This window comes from Coffea arabica, chromosome 2e (assembly GCF_036785885.1).
Source record: "Coffea arabica cultivar ET-39 chromosome 2e, Coffea Arabica ET-39 HiFi, whole genome shotgun sequence".
Lineage (NCBI taxonomy): Eukaryota > Viridiplantae > Streptophyta > Magnoliopsida > Gentianales > Rubiaceae > Coffea > Coffea arabica.
Window position 1 is genome coordinate 49,293,765 of NC_092313.1, and position 23,009 is coordinate 49,316,773.

Here is a 23,009-nt window from a genome sequence, read left to right on the forward strand (position 1 = left end):
CGTCTGGTCTAGGTGATAACGCTCATCATCCAACGCTAAGACAATCTCGTCAGGATAGCTATAGGTATACCAGCACGCACAGGGTTGGCGCGACACCTGGCCGAAGGGAGAATACAAAGTATAGGGCTCCCCAAGCCTCCTCCGATAGCGGATCGCCCGCTTACGCAGCACCCGGTCATCCGAGCCCCTCCAACTCGGAGATCTCGGTCCCGGTCCCACGCCGCTAGAACTGCCCGGATCCATACCTACAAGCATTAATTCGTTAGTTAACCGACATTTCAACTTAAAATATATCATTCAACTTAAAGAGAATCACGTAATCCTAATGAACCTATCACGTATGTCCCACAATTGCCCAAGTCCTCTAACCTAGGCGCTCTGATACCAACTGTGACAGTTCTCAGGGTCACATCACGGGGTACCTATCAGCTTGCCACCCGCACGCGGGCATCCCCTACGGAGAGTTTCGCTTCGTGACTCTTCACGAACGAGAGGCTCGGGGCTTTTCCAGACGAAAGACTTAAAGTCCCAACTGTCGGCATATGGCTCTGATACCAACTGTGACGACTCCACTTCTCCCAAGGGCGAACCCAAGGGTATCGGCGGGCCGCCTGCCTAGCTCGCGCCAGGACTCAAAACTTAAAGCAATAAAACTAGATAAATCGAAAGAGCACTATATACAATATATATACAATCCCAAAAGTTACATTTACATCCTCAAAAGTCTCGAGTCAAACCACTCTAATACACTATAACCACAACCAGCAGAAGATAGACCCTAAGAAGGGTCCTTATACAAACCACCAAAACAAAAACAAACATCCTAACTGTTCAACTATTACAAGCCAATCTAACTATACTAGTATACGAACCAAAAGTCCCCGCGTCGGGCCCTGCTAAGGAAAACAAAAGGAAAGGGGTAAGCTATATGCTTAGTAAGTAAACAGGGGCGAAAGCATAAATTTCACGTAACAACAGTTACACAGTAAGAGTAAAGCAAAAGCAGAAAAGTAACATCACATAATAAGGATACAGGTGGCTCCAAAGCCAATTTATATGCCATGCGTGATCTCCTGCCGACACTCCGTCGACCACACTCAATGGTCCGTAGAACTTCACTTGTACACCCACCGACACCTTATCACCCTCACTGGCCAGTCACCTCACAAACTTGCCCGGGCGAACGAAATCACAAACTTGAGCTTGAGTCACAAGCTCGGGTCACAAACTTGGTCACCTTCTCGGTGAACCGGATTCACAAAATTGGTTCATAACATGAACCTACAAACTTGGTGACCTCAGACTAAGTTGGACTGACTTCGACCAAGCCCTAACCGGTTCGAATAGTCCATACAGGTCTTAGATCGGGCCCACGAACTCACAAACTTTGCAAACTTCACAAACTTTACTCGAAAGTCGCCCCGAGCCACAAGCTTAAGGGTTTTGGTTCCAAAAGGTTCATATACATATGCCAAGTACAATTATACATTCAAATTAGGGTTTAGGTCGAGTGTGATAAAGTACACCCTCGCCTAAGTACCCTTTTCACATATCTCAAACACATAGCAAAGAAAACACACCAAACTGGCCTGAATACTTACTCAGAATCTGAAATAGCAAAAACACGAAGTCGGATCGAAATGAACAGCTAGTAGTGGGCCCCACCAGTTCCGCCCAGCTCACCACCGTCTGACATAGAAGATTGTGTCACATAATATCGCAAACGGCTACTATCGTGCCTAAAACAAGCAAAACGGCAAAAACGACTCGCGCGCACGTAAATATGACGGACGGAAACGGAAACGGCCGTTAGCGGAAACGGCCGTTAGCGGAAACGGCAGATTTGACACTCGTTTCTAGTTTACTCATAAGTTGAGCTACGAATATCGGATTAAGGCGTATGAGATGCCATATCGAAGCTTAAAGGATGAACAACAACTGTTATGAAGACATCCAGAACTGAAACTGGAGGCTTCAGTCCCAAATGAACCAAACACAATCACTTACGAAATCTGGCCAATCCACAAATGGTCAGTTTTGAGTGCAACCTGTTGTCCATGCTACACATGGTCAAAAGAGCTGAAAATTGGCAGTTAGATGGTTCATTCCAAATGGAACAACTTTCATGAAGGTTGGCAACCAAATTCGGAACGGAAATTGGTCATCAGGACCAAAACAGATCTGACCAGAAAATGGTCATTTCCACGGGCAGGCCTTGTTTGCTCGGCTATATCTCAGGTTTTATAAATCCGATTCATGAAATTCCAAGGGCGTTAGAAAGCTTTGATATAGGGCTATAAGTTTGATGTTTTGGTCGCAAGCCCAAACAGCTTGTAACCCAGTCAAATGTGAAGCCAAAGTTCCAGTCGTAAACTGTCCGGATATAAGAACAGTCCTGACATGAATTCTTATTTCGATCATAACTAGAGCTACGGAACTCGGATTTTGACTCACTTTATAGCGTTTCAAAGCTGTGGCCAAGATCTATATTTCTTATGACATAGTCGACACCCAGATTGTACTCTATCAAAATCGAAAAGTCACGGTCAGAAACTTTCCAAAAACGTAAAAGAATTTGACGGTCAAAACAGGTCTGAGTATTTCGTTTATAAATCAGGATATACTAATCCGTTTAACCTGAAATTTTACAGGAATATCCAGAACTTAAGGGGCTACAACAATGTAGAAGGCCACTCAGTCCAAATCCTAGCACAACTAGGTCAAATATGCAAAATACGAAACCAGAATTACCAAAACAGGTTTGCAAATCACATAATGCTGTAATGAGTCCAACTCAGTCTATACAAGTCTAAATGCATTGATTCCAAAGGCATATGGTAGCTAAAACATTCCTCTATATTTAATTAGAAGACACCAACATCCAAATCCAAAGTAATTACAGTCAAAATAGCCAAATACAAACGCAGTTCTGCCATCCTGATCAACCCAGAACAGCCACAGTAAAATCGACATATCTCACTCTACACTAATCCAAATGACCTGAAATTTTACAGGAACCTCAAACACATCCATACCTACAACTTTCATGTTTTAAGCAAAATCCAATTCGGCCTCTAACCCTATGATCCAAAACCGGACAGAATAAGGGGTGATAAAACCCTAACTTTCCACAATTCAATCCAAACCCAAAATTGGTTGCAATTATCACTAATTCACACCTACTAGAGTCATTCCCCCTCATTATCAACCATCATAGATGACCACAACATCACATTCATATTAAACCAGAAAATTCCTCAAAAATATAAAAACTTCACCAAATCACTTCAAATCAAGAAATAAATCACAAATATCATCACTTTAGCCACTACTAAGCATAACTTAAGCATCATTAGGTGTAGGAGTATGTTCAATCATCACTTACCTAGTATACAAGAGAGGAGGAGTTGTAGACCACCTTAGCTCTTCCAAAAACTTCACCAAACTCACCACTAACACCAAATGGAAAGGTTGTATGGAGTAGAAACTAGTTTAGGCAATTGGTTTGGATGATTTGAGCTAGTTGAAAGCTTGAAGTTTGAAAAAGTTTTCTTCCTTCTTGGAAAGAGAGAGGGCCGGCTATGGAGGAGGTAAGAAATGGTAATTTTTGTGCAATTTTTAAGATATTTAACCATTTTGGTCAAAAGTCAAAAACATGAATAGTAAATCATAAAGTATAACCAATAAGAGAGTAACACCTGTCACCTCTTAAATGCATTCTTATCTTTCTTTTTCCTCTCACATCAATCAAATTTCACTCTCTACTTATCTCTTAACACCCGATAAATTTCACACAGTATCCGAAACTTAACCTTATTGGCTGAATTTTTCTGAACTTTTTCGCACTAGTGGGTCCCACGTCCGATATACGTTCTTAATTTCTCAAAACCTAACCGATACTTGAAAACTCATCTAAAACCTATATTTACTCAGAAAATTATCTGGGGAAATTTCCAATAAAGAAAAAATGTAGAAAAGGCGGGCGATAAAAACCCGAAACCACCTCACCGATTAACGAATAACCCTCATATCAGCTTACGAACGGACTGGGGCCTCACAATTTCAACCTTTTATTGCTCAAATATATGGAATTATGGCTCACATGTATTTTAAAAATGACTTGATTTCAAAAGTTATTATTTTGAAATCTCGTTAAGTGAGAATAGTGAATACATGTTTGGAGACTATATCCGATTTGAGAGTACAATGAGCTTGAAAAATTGGAGACTTGTACATTAGCCTTGAAATAGGTATTTTTATGTTTAAGTGCTCCAGTGATAGTTAGTTATACTATCGTTATAAGAATTTCTTGAAAAAATCATTTTATCGCGCACAAATCAGAAGTACGCGTTTTCACGCGCGCGATTAATTAAGGGACTTTAGACCTTTATTTTTAAACCATTAAGAGTGAATAATAATAGTATGAATACAAGTGTATTAGAGGTTTAGTGCACAAGTGAAACAAACTCGAGAGGAATCGAGCACGAAACGCGAGCATGCGCGCGCGAAAAGAGAGTTGACTTTTGGAGCAATTCTTGTCCACAAATTTATAAGCTTCTCAAGGAAGCTTCTTCATCAGCAACGCCACTCTTCTTCTTCCTTGTTCCAGCCGTGCATCAAGACAAGAAAACAACTCCAAGCTCTTCAAATTCCTTCATCAAACTTCCTCCAATTCACCTCAAATTTCACCTACACTCAGTTAATCACTTGGAGAGTGCATCAAGCTAGAAAAAGGGGCTGCTTTCCACAGTTTTTCTTGAGCATCTTTGGACCGAAATTTCTGCTTGGTTCATCTAAACAAGTAAGCAACGATCAAGCCTTCAAATCTTGGTTTATGGAAGTTCTATTACACTTATAAGTTCATTTAATCATGTGGGTAGCTTGTTTATGTTGGAAAAATTGTTGTGTGGGCTCTATGAACTCCCACTTGGATTGGATGGACTGATTTGATGAATGATGATGCTATTAATGTTGGTTTAGTGCTTAAATTAGTGGAATAATGTTGGGTTGTTGGTAGAAATTCAAGGAAGGTGCAATGAACAAAAGTGACCATTTTACCCCTGCCATGTTCTTGCACTTTGGTGCGAAATTTTGAGGTTCTAATGACTTGTTTGTGATGTATACATGTTATATGAATGGTGTAGAAAGTTCCATTGAAAAATAACATGATTTGGTTGGTCAATTGTAGTGATTTCAAAGGTTTAGCAAAACTGGAAAATTTTCCCGGATTGCCCAGGCAGTCCTTTTCTTTCAGTCATAACTTTTTACTCCGATGTCGAAATTGAGTACCGTTTGTGGCACTGGAAACTAGACATTCCCAGCTTTCAACGGTATAAAATGTACATCCTGATTCCACATGAGTAATCTGTACCAACCATTTGAACTTGGTTGCCCTGTTTCGTTAGTTCCCTGGAAGGCAGAACATGAACTACAACTTGAGGCTCAAATGTAGACTAGTTGTGGACAGATTTTGAAAATGGTTTCTTCTGAGAAATTGTAGATTTATGAATGTGTTTTTCAATGCCATCAACCACGTCCAATTCCAAGTTGAATTGACTGATTTGTGGCCGTATTTCGAAACTGACTTCTTGAAGGAAAACCCTCCTTTTGGGCTGAATTGTTACTAAACTCGATTGAGACTTGTTAGTTCGAGATTCTTGGTGTTAATCACCTACCAAACCTATCTTGGAATGTTTATTAGACCTTTTCTACACCAATGAACCATGTTTGAGGAAATTTCCTTGGCCCAATGCTTGAAAACGGAAAAACGGAAGTCCGAGGCAGATTTGCGTTGGAACTTCTTGGGAATTTAGTGGTTTTGTTAACCGACTTCCCGTGCATATTTTTCTATGAAATTTTATAGAGGAGTCGCCCTTATATGTTAGTGTAATACTGCTAATTTTGGTGCCATTCCGATTCCGTTTCGATACCTAACCAAAGTCCCAAAGTTTGAAGTTTTAATCTGGAATTTTGTTTAACAGTTTCGATTTTTCACCAACTTTGAGCTACTATATCTTGGTGCTCAAAACTCCGATTCTTGTTCCGCTTATTGTGTTTTAAAATTTTTTTATGACTCTAATTAAGTTCCAAATTTCAGAGGCTGGTTCATATTGTGTGAATTTTTCCGAATTTCCAAACTTTGCCGAAAACCAACCCCAAAACTGTCTCGCAAGCCAAAACAGCAACTTTGAGACAAATTTTGAATACCTTCCATTTGGAATCATGGAAAAGTGTCTTCTAGAAACTTTTATTACTTTGGAAGTAGTTTCCAAAGGTACCAAGTTTTCCAATTTTGGATTCATAGAGAGTGAGATCTGATTTTTCAAAATTTGCTTGCCGAATCTGAAATTTCCGAACTTAAAGGAAATTGAGGGTTTCGAACTCTCCATTTTCCTCCGATATTGCTAGACCATTTTACACTTGATTTCAAAGGTGAAAATTAGATTTCTCTTTTGTTTTTGAAACCCACTTCCGAGCCTCGATTATAAATAATTAAGGCTCAATTCATGAATTCTCCTTAGATTGTACACTAGTACAACTTTCTTTGATAAGTAGGGGTTCTAAGTGATAGTGTATAATAATTGATGGTTATTTGCTCAGGCGCTCAAGGAGACCTTCAAGAGGAACTCGAAGAGGACGCCTAAACACTTGTTTGAGTACTTACTCACTTGTTTTGAATAGGTGAGTGTTCCATATAGGAGTACGTAATTTGAATAAGTCTATGACATGCTTATCCCATAGTCATTAAGTGTTAAGTGCTACATGTTAAGTATTTACCACACTCATGCATATCTAAGTAAGGTATACTTGAATTACTCGATATGAAATGCTTGAAGAGCATATTTACGTGACTACTTGAATTACTATATATGAAATGCTTGAAGAGCATATTTACGTGACTGCTTGAACTACTCGATATGAAATGCTTGAAGAGCATATTTAAGAGCATATTTATGTGACTACTTGAACTACTCGATATGACATGCTTGAAGAGCATATTTACGTGACTACTTGAATTACTCGACATGAAATCCTTGAAGGGCATATTTATTTAATATGTCTATCAATTAACCGTGACTACTTACCGTTAACCGTTAACCGTAATTACTTACCGTTTATCAATTTACTTGATTACCTGCTTACGTGATTACTTGACTACTTGATTACTTGATTACCATAAATTATAAGTTCATATGAAATTGTCCACCATTTTAAGGCGAGTGTGTACTTTATCTCACTCGACCTACTAAAATGATAAATTTTTACCGTTCATCGGTTTACTTGATTACTTGTGCATGTTGTAAGCTCTAAGCTGAACTGGGTCCTGCCCTTGGTTACTAACCTACTCGAGCCAGGGCTAGGCTCGGTCGGGTAGGTTGGAACCCTGGGCCACCGTTTCGGTATATTCGAGTACTACCACTGGAGGGATAAGGTGATAGCCAGACAAACCGAGGGAATCCGGATGTTATAAGGTGCAGATGACCGATATGGTTCCATTGGAACACCGTATCCTTTAATGTGTGTTTATTTTGTATAGAGATAACTATTTCATGCAAATGTACCAACGTGCAAATCTTGTTCATACCTGTGACACGTTCAAATTACTCGTACCATGATAATTGTCTCATGTTAATGTGTCATACCTGTGATATGGTCAAAGTACTCGTATAATGATAATTGTCTCATGTTCATGAGCCAACGTGCAACCCCGAACCATACATGTGGTATGCTCAATTACTTGATTTATTAGAACGGCTAGAGTGTCTTGGAACCTCACTGGGCTGTGTAGCTCGTCCCACTTTTTGTTTTCTTTAATAGGGTTCGAGACCAAGAGTGCTCGTGAATAGTACTAGGTAGCTTTCTTTTGAAAATTTCAAGTTGTATTATAGCGGATGGTTATAGTACATATTCCGTTGGGTTGTACTTAAGCTTAAAAGCTAAATAATTGTAAGTGTGAAATATTTTGGAGTACTTTAATTATGTATTGAAGTTATTTGAAGTATTCAGAATTTTTGAATTGTGGATTGTACCGAGTCCTGGCGAGAGTTGGGCAGGCATCCAGCCGATACCATTGGGTTCGCCCTTGGGAGAAGTGGAGGCGTCACACGCCTGCCTAACTCTCGCCAGGACTCGAAACAAATCCAATTCAAATCTAGTCTAATACTAACAACGAAAGTCGGAATAAAGGTACGAAATCATTTCCATACATAATTATCCAGTCTTACATCATAATTTCAAATTTACAAACACTTTTCCCAAAAATATACAACATCCAAAAGTGTCTAGTCAATTACAATCAAAACACTAATACAAAAGTGCCTCAAGTAGGCATTTGCTTAACTCCTTCCAATCAGGTTCTTGTTAAGGGAAACAAGCTAATGGAATGAGCCAATACTCAGTGAGGCCAAGAAACACACATGCAAACACATAACCCAAGTAGCAACAACAATTACATTGTAGATAAAGCTATCAAGTTCGAATAGGAAAAATAAACGGAAACAATTCAAGGATACTGTGTGAGGACCCGTACTTTTCTTAATTTCTAGGTTTTAATTTCTTTTAATTGCACGTTTTTCCACATTTTCTTTATTCAAAAATTTTAAAAAATAAATTTTATGAGTAAATATAGGTTTTAAATGATTTTTCTAGTATCGGTTAGTTTTTGAGAAATAAGAATGTATATCGGACGTGGGACCCACTAGTGCGGAAAGTTCGGTAAAATTCGGCCAACTAGGTTAAGTTTTGGATACTGGAATTAATTTACCGGGTGTTAAGAGATAAGTAGAGGTTGCAATTTGGATTGGTGTGAGAGGAAACAAAGTGATAGACTTGCATTAAATAGGGTGACAAGTGTCACCATTTGGTTGGATTGACTTGTATGACCACTATTCATTTTCTTACCAATTGACCAAATAAATCAAAAAAATACCAAAAATTCACCATTTTCTCCTTCATCTTGGCCGACCTCTTCAAGCAACAAAAGAAAGAAAACTCTTCAAGTTTTTGGCTTCAATCTTGCTCCAATCTACCAAATCAACCATTGAATCTTGGTTTTGCTCCATAGAAACACTTAAGGGAGTGATAGTGGGTTGTTTTGTGGAGTTGTTTGGAAGGCTCAAGTGATTAGTTGCTCTCCCTCTTGTGTTGCTAAGGTAAGTTGAGAAGGACCCCTCTCCTCCCTCTAATGATGCTTAAATCATGATTATTGGTAGTATATGATGCACTTTTATGGATTACATCTTGATTTTGGTTGAAGTGATGAAGTTTTATAATTTTTGGGGATTTTTCTGTTTTCATATGAATATGATTATGTGGTTATGTATGATGATGGGAAATGGTAGTTAAGGAAGCTAGAAGGTGGAAAAAGTGGTTAATTGCAAGCAATTTCTGTTTTGGAAAGAAAACTGGAAAATTAGGGCTCTTGGAATTACATTCTGCTCGGTTTTGTAGCTCATAGTTAGAGGCCGAAATAGCCTTGGGTTAAAACATGAAACTTGTAGGGAATGATATTTTAGAGGTGCCTGAAAAATTTCAGGTCAATCGGAGTAGTGTAACTTGAGAAAAGACGGAATTACCCTTGCTGCCCTGGTTTTACCCGAATTTAGAAATTGCTTCTGTAATTGGTTATTTTGGTTAGGAATGCTTCCGAATTGGTTGTTGAGGTCTTCTGATGAAATGTATCCCTGTTTCTTAGCTTTCATATGGCTTTAGAATTTCTGGATTTGGACTTAGGTAGGCTGATTTATGATGTTTGCACTAGAATGCGTTCTGTGAATCTATTTTTGCGGTTCTGGTGTAGTAGATTGCATTTTTGACCTGGTTACACTCAAAACTGGGCTGAGTGACCTTCTACAATATTGTAGCCCTATCTCTTATATTTGAAACGGTGGGTCTTGTACCTTCATCCGATAATCGTAGTGCCATTGGTACCAAAACCGCAAAATGATGTCAAAAACTGTTTTTTTCCGGGTTAACATTTACTCCATTTCCGGATTTTTCTGGTTTCCTCTATTGCCTATGTATGCTTATGGAACCCTATTTCGGTAGTATTTGGCATTGGTTTATCACTTGTAATTGAGTCTTATTGTGCTTATTGGAATATTTTAGGGCTTGACTTTCCTTTCCGGACATTTTCCTAGCTAAATGACTTGAATGACTTTAAGCCTAGTGAACAGCTTTTGGAAATGAGATTATTTTTGAACGAGATGTTGGGACTGATTTGAGGAAATAATGAAGCCATGACGGCTGGAAAAGTAAGCAAATTTAGGGGAAATGCTGTCCAATTTTCTAGGCCGTTTGGTTCCTTTAAGTTTGAATTGCCTTTTGGTAGAAATGAAGGGCTTTTGGGTTGTTTGAGCCTAGGTCTTCATGTTACCTTTTCGTTTCCAAAAATCATGTTTTGCACCCTTGCATTAGTAATTATTTGGCGAGGCATACGACTGGTAGTCGAGCCTCACATGTGCATTCTGTATACTCGATTTTTGAAAGTGGAACCTTCAATTATTTTACTTTGATTATTTTAGGATTTCTTGGTGATTAAATCTCTCTTTTGGGCAAAAACTTTTGAGGTATCTGTACTGACACCGGTGAGTGTACCACTCCCCTTATTTGTTACTTAACTTGATTTCTGTACTTGCAATCTTTGATCTGAATGACTGTACTATCTGTTTATTCTGTTTGAGACGAGGGTGTACTTTATCACACTCGTTCTCTTGTCTGTTCATATGCCAAATTTTGGTGCGAATCTGAATCTGTTATCTGTCATCTGTATCTGTATCTGTATCTGTTCTGACGTCGTTTGGAAGCTTGTATCCAACGATCTTTCTAGGACCTCTGAGCTCAACACCTGTGGCCAGTTACTCGAGTCGGGCCGGCAAGGGCCTGGTCGATTAGATAACGAACCACGGTAGTCTATTTTGGGATCTTTGGGTATTGAGACCGTTGATTCCGGTATACTCGAGTATTACCATTTCTGATCTGATTGGATTTCGGGCCCGGTGGGGGTATGTGAGGTGGAAGGAATCGAAGAAAGTGGAGTCTACGGTATTGGTTACTCCTTTAGCGTTGACGGAGTGTCAACTGTTATTTCGATCAAGTTTCGGTGACGGAAATGGGAATTTGGCTCCTGAGAGCCACCTGTATCCTTCCTATTTGAATTATTGGTTCCTTTACTTTACATCTGGCATGTGTACCTGAATTGTTACATGGGAAATGCCATGATTTTATTGCTATATGTCTGGTACCTCATTGAGCGCAAGCTCACCCCTTTCTGTCCCTTTTGTTTTCCTTACAGGAAAATAAATCCTTTTGGACTGGATTTGATAGTTGGTTGCCGACTTGAGCTAGATGGACATATCTTTTGTATAGCTCATTGATTGAAACCCTAAATGTAATTCTGGGTCCGTTTCTCTTTTGATTTGGCAAACCGTACATGTATCAACTTTTGAATACTTTTGTGTGCCACTTTGGGTTGTATATGCTTAATTTCAACATGTAAATATTTGCTTGATGTTTGGTTGGGTTTTGACATGTCGGTTACTATTCATGGCCGACTCCGGTTTCATTTTTTTTATTTTGACATTTTGACTTGTTTACGCGCATTTGTATGTTCCAGAACGTATTAGATCGCTCCAAACTGAACCGTTAGTCCTGGCGAGAGCTGGGCAGGCAGTCCGCTAACCCCTTTGGTTCGCCTTAGGGGAAGGTGGGGCTATCACAGGTGGTATCATAGCCACTTCGCGTGGTCTCTGCGCGGAGTGAGCTTGGGGCCAAGTGGTGTTATGGTCCTGCTTTCGTGAACGCGTCGAAAGGTATAAGTGCTCTGTTGAACGTAAACTATGAACTGTGCATGTTATAAGTGTAAGGATCATTATCATGGGACTTGAGGAAGTTAGGTATGTATGCCGGGTAGGAATCTTTAATATGGATGATTTACGCTTGGGACCGGCCGGCTCGAGTTGTGAATTATCTTAGATGGGATTCTTGCGCCCGGATACAAAAGAAATGAGAGCCTAGGTTAGAAAGGATTGGGCGAACTAGAAAGGCGATTCTATGGAACTCCGTGTGGTTTGTTCGGGTGTGGTTAAGCGTGATCCACCTTGATTAAGATATAGATGGTGTTGTTGTCGTAGATTATGGATGGAACCCTAGAGGGGGAAATGCTCTTCGTGAGTTATTTTGTACTCGTGACCTAGTCTGTCTATAGTACTTTCGGATGATCCCGCTACTTTCATGGATCTCTCATATTTGTCTCTAATTGACTGCTACTGTGTGACTGGTTTGGTCCAGTTGTGTGTATATATGCTTTTGATCTGTGTGTACCTCATGCTTATAATTATCTTTAATATTATCTTTGCAACCCTAGATTGACTAAGATTAATGGAGGACACACGTAGTGGCCGGGGACATGGGCGCGGGCGTAGGCAACCCACGCCGGACAGGGGTGCTAGGGAAACCTCATCTGGACCTAATCCTGAACTGAGGGTTGATCCCAACGTGCAAATAGCCGCTGCTATGCAGCAAATGACCAACCTGCTGGCACAAGTGGTGCAGCAACAAGGCCAAAACCCAAACCCTAATCCTGGAAACCGGGGCAATCATGTCGAAAGTGACGATAGGGCACTTGAGAGGTTCCAGAAGTTCGCACCACCGAAATTTATTAGGGAACCCGACCCGGATGTCGCCGAAAGGTGGCTCGAGAAGATGGTGGATATCTTTGCGGCCCTGCATTACACCGAAGAAAGGCAGGTGACTTTTGCCATCTTCCAACTAGAAGGGGCGGCCCGTTCCTGGTGGAACGTTATTCGGCAAAAATGGGAACGGGAACAAACGCCCAGGACTTGGGTGAATTTTATGCGGGAGTTCAACGTGAAATTGTGACGACCCCACTTCTCCCAAGGGCGAACCCAAGGGTATCGGCGGGCCGCCTGCCTAGCTCGCGCCAGGACTCAAACCTTAAAGCGATAAAAACCAGAAAATCCAAAAGAGTACCTTACATACTATATACAAATCCCAAAAAGGTTATAATTACATTCTCCAAAAGTACCTGCTCAAACTATTACACCCTTATAATTACAACCAAAACTAAAAGGTAGACCCTAAGGAGGGTCCTTATACAAACCACCACAATAAAAACAAACATCCTAATTGTCCAACTATGACAAACCAATACTAGTGTAAGTGCCCATAAGTCCCCGCGTCGGCCCCTGCTAAGGAAAACAAAAGGAACGGGGTAAGCTATATGCTTAGTAAGTAAACAGGGGCAAAAGCGTAAATGTCACGTAACCACAGTTACTCAATAAGAGTAAAGCAAAAGCAGAAAAGTAACATCACATAATAAGGATACAGGTGGCTCCAAAGCCAAGTCGTTGCCATGCGTGACCTCCTGTCGACACTCCGTCGACCATACATAAGGTCCGTAGAACTCCACTTGTACACCCACCGAACACCTTATCACCCTCACTGGCCAGTCACCTCACAAACTTGCCCAGGCGAACGAAATCACAAACTTGAGCTTGAGTCGCAAGCTCGGGTCACAAAATTGGTTCACATACTCAGCGAACCGGGTTCACAAACTTGGTGACCTCAAACCAAGTTGGACTGACTTCGACCAAGCCCTAACCGGCTCGAATAGTCCATCTAGGTATTGAGTTCAACCTCAAACTCACAAAATTCACAAAATTATTCAAAAGTCACCCTGAGCCACCAGCTCAAGGGTTTTAGTTCCAAAATTGCTTATATACATAAGCCATGTACAAATATGTGTGCAAATTAGGGTTTAGAGCGAGTGCGATAAAGTACATCCTCGTCTAAATACCCTCTTCATACATATCGAAACACATAAGCAACTAACATACAAAAGCGGCCTGAATACTTACTCCAAATACAAAAGTAGTACAAAAGCGGAAATCACTTCGTTGGTTGGCTAGTAGTGGGCCCCACCGGCTCCGCCTAGTTCACCACCGTCTGAAATCGAAGATTGTGTCACAATATATCACAAACAGCTACTCACACACGTAAAACAAGCAAAACGGCAAAATTGGCACGCGCAAGTGCGAAAACGGCAAAAAGGGGCACACGCGCGCGCGCGGAACGGCAAACGGGACGGCCAAATCGGCCATCTTAAACCGTTTTGGTCGAAAGTTAGGCTAGGAGTGTCGGATCAAGGTGAGCGAGATACCGTTTCGAAGCTAAGAGGAAGGGCTACAATTCTCATGAAGACATCTCAACCCAGATCTCAATAGGTATAGGTCAAAAAGGCACGAAATAGTGCCAGCTGTTTCATGGCAAGTTACCAAACATGCCCTGTTTGCAAGGCCGTAACTCACGGCTCAGAAATCGAAATCAAGAAATTCCAAAGGCGTTAGAAAGCTGAGACACAAGGCTAAAACTTTGATGTTTTGGCCAAGACCTGAATCCACTCAGAACAGAACGAAAATCGAGTGTCAACGTACCCGTCAGAACTGTCCAAATACAAGGCAGTTCTGACGAGCGTTATTTTTTTGATCATAACAGGAGCTACGGAACTCGGTTTTCGACGTACTTTATACCGTTTCGAAGCTGAGACCAAGATCTAAATTTCATATGAAGGAGTCGACACCCAGATCGTATGGAATCAGAACGGAAAAATGCACGGCAGAAACTGAAATGCAAAACGTACACAAACGGACGTCTAAAACAGGTCTGAGGGTTTTGTCTATAACTCGGAATACATTAATCCGTTTGACCTGAAATTTTACAGGTAGATTCAGCACTTAAAAGGCTACAACGTTGAAGAAGGCCACTTAACCCAGTTTCGAGTGTAACTAGGTCAAAACTGTAAGATACTAAACCAGAATCGTAAAACAGGTGAACAAACCGCAACCTGGTGCAAACAGTATAACTCAGCCTACTTAAGTCCAAATTCATAAATTTCAAAGGCATACGAAAGCTTAGAAACAGGGCTACATTTAGTCATAAGACTAGAACAACCAATTCCGAACTAATCCTATCCAAAATCACCAATTACAAGTGCAGTTCTTACATTCGGACAAAACCAGAACAGCAAGGGTATTTTCGACTTTTCTCACTCTACGCTACTCCGATTGACCTGAAATTTTACAGGCACCTATAAAATGTCATTTACTACAACTTTCATGTTTTAAGATAAGGCCAATTCGGCCTCTATCTAGGACCAAAATATTCGGACAGAATGAAGAACCAAGAAACCCCAATTTTCCAGATTTCATTCAAAACAGAAATCACTTGCAATCTTCCACTTTTTCCACCATCTAGCATCATTACATACCATTTCCAACCATCATATATAGCCACACAATCATGCTTATATTAAAACAGGAAAAATCCCAATAAATATAAAACTTCACTAAATCATCCACAAATCAAGATATAAACCATAATTTTTCATCTCTTAACACCACTAAGCATGAATTAAGCTTCATTAGGTGAAGGAGAGAGTTCATTCATTACTCACCTAGTAAAACAAGAGAGAGGGAGTTTCTTGTCACCTTAGCTTCCACAAACACTTCACCAATCAACTTACTAATACCAAATGAAGAGGTTTTATGGAAGGAATTCAAGATTAACCGGTTAGTTTATGAGATTGAGCAAGATTAGGACAAGGAATTGAGAGAGATTTTTCTTTCTTCCTTTGGAGAGAATTTCGGCCAAGAGAGAGAAAAGAATGAGGAAGATTAAGCTTCATTTGTCTTATAAGAAGGTTGAAAAAAATAAGAATTAATTCTAGCCACAAGTTTGGTTAACACTTGGTTGAATCACAACCACACAATTTTCTCTCTCTTGTTGCATTTTGAACCACTAATTTTCGGCCAATAAGAAGCTAAGAGGGGGGAAAGATATTTTGCTCTATTAATGGTAAACTTGCATAGCAAGTAAGTGGTGGTCAATTGGTGCGTTCAATCGGTAATGCACGGGACCCGCCGGTTCGCGCCGTTTTTTCTTTGTCGCGCCCCACTTTTCGATTCGAATGTGTTGTGTGTAGTGTGCAATGTGTGAACGTGTGCGAAATGAAAAGTAAAAAGGCCATGGGACTTAAGAATGCGACGATTTGGCCAAGTGAAGTTCAAAAAGGGTTTTTTTTAATGAAAATGGAGTCGCCACTTGGTATCGAGTTAGGGTGTACCAAGTCACCCAAAAATGATTTTTTGTTTTTGAATGAAAAAAGTAAATAAACCCTTTTAAAGAACTTTTTGGGTCTACGTAACCAAAAGAGGGATCGGGGGTCACATTTGACGAAGGGGAAGGCAAGGATAAAAATCCAAGGCACCCTTTCGACCTAGCCAAGGCTAGTTGCGTGACTTAAACCAATTTTTCCTAATTTTTCTACCCAAGGTATGTATCGCGTGTTGGATATGTCTATATGAATGCAAAAGCCTAGACCTAGGGGAATTGGGGGAAATTTCTCTTCAAAGGTTGAGTGGTGCCAATCACATTAATTGTGAAGCCCAATAATGATCCTTTTGGAGAGGTCACACCTAGACCTAAATGACGTGAAAAATGAGTGGAATGCATGCCATGTGAAAGTGTGAGTTTGTGTGAAGTGATAAAAATGATAAAAGTAATAAGATAAGAGTGAAGGTGTGCAAATGTCTTTGAATGCAAATATATACTCCAAGTGCAAGTGGGCAAAAATGCATGTATGCAATTTAAAGAAAAGTGCGAAAGTGTCGGTGTGCAAATGAAGATGAAAGTACTCGTGTGCGAGTGAAGATAAAAGTGTTCGTGTGCAAGTGAAAAAAGTGTTCGTGTGCAAGTGAAAGTGATAAAAAGGTGCATGTGTGCAAATGAGACAAAAGTGAAAGTGTGATGATAGAGTGGATTGAGAATGCATGAGCCTAGGGAATTCATGCATATTGGGTACAGGGAGACCTAAGTCGTGACTCAATTTACCCTTTTATAGAGAGGATACAAGCGTGCTAAGGCTTAGAAAAAGCCACACTCGTCTATATCCCATATTTAAGGGGACTTTCAAGCAAATGAACCCTATAACTAGTATGAGATGTAAAAATCCTAAAATGAGGGGAAAGGGGGTTCGAGGAGCATGCCAAGTGATAAAACTAAGAAAAATGCATGATATGTAGTGAACAGGCAAATAATGCATTAATGAAAAAACAAAAGAAAAAAATCCTATTGGGTCTAGCGTTGGACTAGCCCTTTCTATGAATTCCTAATGAAAAAATGAGCCACAACTAGCATTAGGCTAGTGTGGTGACGTACATTCATCCATTCCATTCCTTCATGGTTATGAAAGCAAGTAGACATGCCAAAACGCTCGTAAACACGTAGCACGTAGCACTTAGCATGCTCGACTAGATGCAAGAGCCTACTAAAGCAATTTAACATGTAACAACAAAAGCAAGCAACCAAGGGGAAGGGGAAATGGACCAGATGCTCTCCGAGCGCTATCTATTACAAGCCAAGAGGTGTACACATACCCCATAAAAGCATAAAAGGGAAAGGGTGAATGGACCAGATGCTCTCCGAGCACTATCTATTACAAGCCAAGAGGTGTACACATACCCCATAAAAACTTAAATAAAAGTAAAAAGCAAGTAAATGCACGCAGGGAGGTAAGGAAAGCGAAGTAGACATGCATGTTCACATAACACGTAGGAGCACATAAGGTCAAATGTAGTGCAAATGAGGGATAGAGTGTACCTCCCTTGAATTGACGCCCCAATGAAGTGAAATTATTCAATTACCCTCCAAAATAATAAAAAGGTCAAGGCACCACTTTATTTAAGAAAAATTAAAAGAAAGGGGCAAAACAAAGCTCACTTAGCCATAAAGTCCCTAAAGTCATAACTTCAGCGCAATTGAAACAAAGCATGGTAGTTAATTGACGCAAATCAGCAATGAAGTTGCACAAATTAACATGACCAAGGACCAAATGGATGAAATTATTTAATTGGTTGGGTCATAGTGAAATGAAGGGAGACTTGGGGGTCAAAGTGTAATTTCTAAAGTTGTTTTTCATGCAAAAGCATGCAATCCCACGTAAGAGACTTGTTTCTGCAATGTTTATGCATTCCAATCGAACAAAACAAAATCTGCTGCATTTTCTTATCAAACTCAACTTCCTTAACCACAGCCTTGATGCGATTTTTCCAAACTAACATCATAAATTCAAACAAGCAACCCATTTCATTCAATCAAACAGAAAGGCTTAGCAAAACATCATGCAAATCTGCCGCACAAATGAGAAACCAAAACAAATTGCAACCTGGACAGGAGAAACAATGTGAAAAAGAAACTAAAAGCACAAGAAAAGTCATGTACGACCGAAGTAAGTGCGAAATTAAAACCAGAAACAATCACACATGAACTCAGATTCTGGTGAGAGCCACTGAGAGTCAACAACGCAGCTGCTACATGCGTGAAAGATTGCAGCAAAGTAACAAAAAGAAGAAAAAAATGGCGGATGCATCTTATCAGCAAACTCAGGAAATTTGCAACCTTAACAGGCATATATTCATCATGAGCATACATTTGGACATGTAACCAAAAGAATTTGGGATAAAGAAAGAAAGAAAAACGCAGCTTCATGATCTAGGCATCGTGACACACAAATTCAACATCTCAACACACCAAAACATGGAAGAAAAATCATGCAAAGGCTGGAAAATCTTGATGTGCAATCACAGAATAGAAAAACAAAACAGAGTATGCAACTTCTTTTTGTTTTTGCTAAGAAATTTCGCAGCTACAAAGCTCGTGTAGGTTAAAATGCCAAAACATTCGATTAAACCCAACCATTTATTCAGCAAATGCACACACATTTTCCAGATATCTGTTTTAGCAGTGAAGGAACCAAAAAAAACGTAGCAAAGACAACACCATACTTCAGCTAATGTATCAAAATGCAGTGACAGGCAAAGCAGCAAATGGCAGGTTACGGTCTGCTGTCATAGTATCCAAATCCCAACAAAGCAAAACTTAATCAAGCAGGGGGGAAAGTCACGGCTGCAACAGCTTTTAGCTACTTGTGGCAATCCAAAAAATATTCCGCACTTTGCTATTTAAAAATGGTAGCTAACACACATGGGATACTATCTAACAACAAACAAACACCCAAGAGACAATTTAATCTACTCCAGAAAAATTCCAGCAGACCAAAGAGGTTGTCTTTTTTTTAAAACCGCTGTAACAAAACAAAACAAAGTCAAGGCCTGTTGCTGCAGACCCTTGTTAATCTTCCTAAACCCAAATCGTAAAAAAAAACAAACAAGACACTATTCAGAACTTGCAACTCACGGATCATGGGCAGGCTGCTTACGGAGGAAAGAAAAACATGAAAGCTAACAGCTTTTTGGATTCATAGGTTTTCCATCACACATATTCAGAATACACATAATAACCCACATAATAAATTCATGCTTGAAAGCTTCAAGATACTGAAATAAAGAAAAGAAGAACCACTTACGGTACGCGAGCTTTTCTTGATGAAGGTCCGCAGCTGCTAAATGGCGTGAAGGTTGGCAGTTCCTCCTTGCTCTCCGCCGTATCCTTTCTTCCCTCTTAGCCGCTCCAGATTTTTCTTCTCAGCCGCCCCCTTTGCCTCCCCGATTCTCTCTCTCGTTTTCTTCGGATCTTCTAAGCCCTTTTTCTTCCTACAACCCCTAACCCCAGCTCTCTCTTTCAGTTTTTCTCTCGCTGTCCCAACTCTCAATCCCTCAGCTCTCAGTTTTTCCTTTTAGCCGTTCCCTCTATCCTCTAAAAACCCTTGCTCAATTTTCTTTCAGCCCGTCGATGCTCTCTTCTTCTCAGCTCCCAGTTTTTCTTTTTCGTTCTTGACTCTCCCCGAAGCTTACCCTTTTTCCTCCTCCTTTGCGGCTACCATTTCCTTTAGCTTTTATATCCCCAGTTCAACCCTAAGAACCTCTGTCCTTTTTCTGTATTTTGCAGCTTCAGGAGCCGTCCCAGATTTTTTTTTTTTTTTGCAAACGGCGCAAGTCCGCAGCTTTCATGCTGCGGCAACAATTTTCCTTTTTTTTTTTTTTTTTTTTTTTTTGTACTTTCAACTTAATAAATACATAAATGATAAAATATAAACAATAATAATAATAACAAATTAACAAAAACCAAGTAATAATAATAATAAGAAGAAAACAAAAATAACTTTAACCAAAAACTAAACAAAAATGGCCATTTTTAAATTTTTCCAATTTTGCATTTTTCATCATTTTCTTTTTCTCAAAATAACTTAATAAAATAACTAAAGTGCCCAACGATTGAATTTAAAGAAATAAACATATTTTTGCGAACAAATTTCCCTTTTTCTCTTTTTTTTTCATTTTTCGAATCCAACTAAAGCCTATTTTTTTCTTTTTCTTTAATTTTTTTATGATTTTTCATTTTCATTTTTCTTTCAAGAAAGCATTGAATAAAAACAAAATGACTAAAATGATTTTTCTTTTCTTTCTAAAAACTCTATAAACTTAAAAACTAAAAAAAAAACTAAAAACTAAAAACTAGAAACTAAAATCTAAAACTTAAAAGTGATTAAAAACCTAAAATGACAAAATAAAAAATGAATAGACAAACTAAAAGGGCAAAATGAATAAAACTAAAATAAAATAACAACTAGAAATGCAAAACACACAACAATGAACTAAATGCAAGCGATCTAAAATAAAAATCATGAAGTAGATGCCACATACAAATTATTCAAAATTTGGTGTCTACAGTTTGCCCCTCTTTGTCTGAGTTTTGAAAAAACTTGAGACAAAGAAAGTAGACACCAAAACTTACCTGTGTTATTGGGCTACAACAGATTCCAACGAACAGGAATTCTAAAAAAAACGGGACTGACCCGAACATGAATGTAAAAAATGGGATAGACCCGAACATGAAATTTAAATTTGGGATAGACCCATGGGATAGACCCGGACAGAAATGTAAAATTGGGATAGACCCACGGGATAGACCCGGACTGGAATGTAAATTTGGGATAGACCCGGACAGAAATTTAAAATTGGGATAGACCCACGGGATAGACCCGGACTGGAATGTAAATTTGGGATAGACCCACGGGATAGACCCGGACAGAAATTTAAAATTGGGATAGACCCACGGGATAGACCCGGACAGAAATGTAAATTTGGGATAGACCCACGGGATAGACCCGGACAGAAATTTAAAATTGAAATTTAAAATTGGGATAGACCCACGGGATAGACCCGGACTGGAATGTAAATTTGGGATAGACCCACGGGATAGACCCGGACAGAAATTTAAAATTGGGATAGACCCACGGGAATGTAAATTTGGGATAGACCCACGGGATAGACCCGGACAGAAATTTAAAATTGGGATAGACCCACGGGATAGACCCGGACTGGAATGTAAAATTGGGATAGACCCACGGGATAGACCCGGACAGAAATTTAAAATTGGGATAGACCCACGGGATTTTTAAACAATGAATTGAGTTCTTACCTGAGACTAATTCAAACTTTTGTACCAAGAGGGAGATTTGGATCTCTATGGCTAGAACGATAGCTGATGTTGTTCCTTATGACCCAATCTTTGCCAAATTATCACTCCGTCTTTGCTTACTGGGGAACTTTTCTGACGTCGATTCAGGTGCTAAAAGAAGTGCGGTTGTTTGTGTTTGTAAATGCAATGTTCCTGCAAGACAAGAAGAAATATGGACTTGCCACCATCATTCGATCCGGCTTGCCTTGAGAATCGTGTAAACATGAGTCTTTTGATGCCTTTGCCAACTTTTGCTGCGGCATCTGCCTTGGTTGAATTTGTAATTTTGAAACCTTTCGATTTCGGAGACCAATAAAGTGCGCATTTACCATGTCACCAAATCCATGTAGCAGCTTGTTTGCATTTTACTCACTTTAAAAGATGATTGAATCCCATATTCTTGCGCAAACCTTAGGGTTTATCATTCATCCGAATCCAATGGTAAAAGAATGATGCATGAAAAATCAATGCAAAATGATTTCCTATGTTATGCAGGAATGCCAAAGAATGTAAAACACATCCAACTATGATTAATCCTACAAAATGCCATGAATACAAGCAAATGAGGACAGATGAATTTTATAAGAATGTATTTAGAAAAGAAAATTTTTACAAAGCGACACAGTTTTGGCCAACAGATGTCATATTCAAATCTCTGGATATTTTTGTTCTGGAATTTAATATTGGCAGAAGTATGACAAAAATGAGAAGAAATCCAAATGAACCAAGTCACCAGCTGTTCCTCCTCGTGCTTGCTCGTTGCAAAAAACTTGCCTTGGCGCCCTTTCGGGTTTTCACCAAGGTTGCCCCCACCCTTTTTTGTTTTTGTTTTGTTTTGTTTCGTTTGTTTTTTTTTGTTTGTTGTTTTTTTTTTTTTTTTTCTTGTTTGTTTTTTTTTCTTCTTTTTTTGAGGTGCCCTTTCGGGTTTTCACCTAAAGAAAAACGAAATATCTCGACCATGATCGACTCAGAAATGTGAGTTAGAGATTTCAGGCATCAGTAAAATGCACTTCCCTTGTAAGATTAGGCGAAGGCCTTATGAACATCACTTGCCAGTTGATTAGCAAAATTCCTAATAGAAATACAACAAGTGACGAAAGCCAGGACTTTGGGCTTTTGTAATGAGGTCAGGTGGGGTGTTTTCAAGAAAAGTTGAGGCTTGAAAGCAAATTTGATGAGAGGTGTGAAATAACCTGAGATTGCATCATTTTGAGATCATCTCCGAATTTTGAACAAAACTGAGGAAATTTGCCCCAGTTTAATTGAATTCTTCTCTTTGTGCTTTTCATTGCATTTTTTCACTTTTGCATTTTTCTTCAAAAACTAAATTTGCCCCAGTGTGGGGTTCTCTTTTTCTTTCTGATCATCTCTTTTCATAATGAATTTGCCCCAGTGTAGGGTTTTCCTTTTCTTTCCGATCATCTCTTTTCATAATGAATTTGCCCCAGTGTGGGGTTGGCAATTCTCAGGGGCTGCCAAACGAAAATTTGTCAATTCTGATGGCTCAAAGGGGA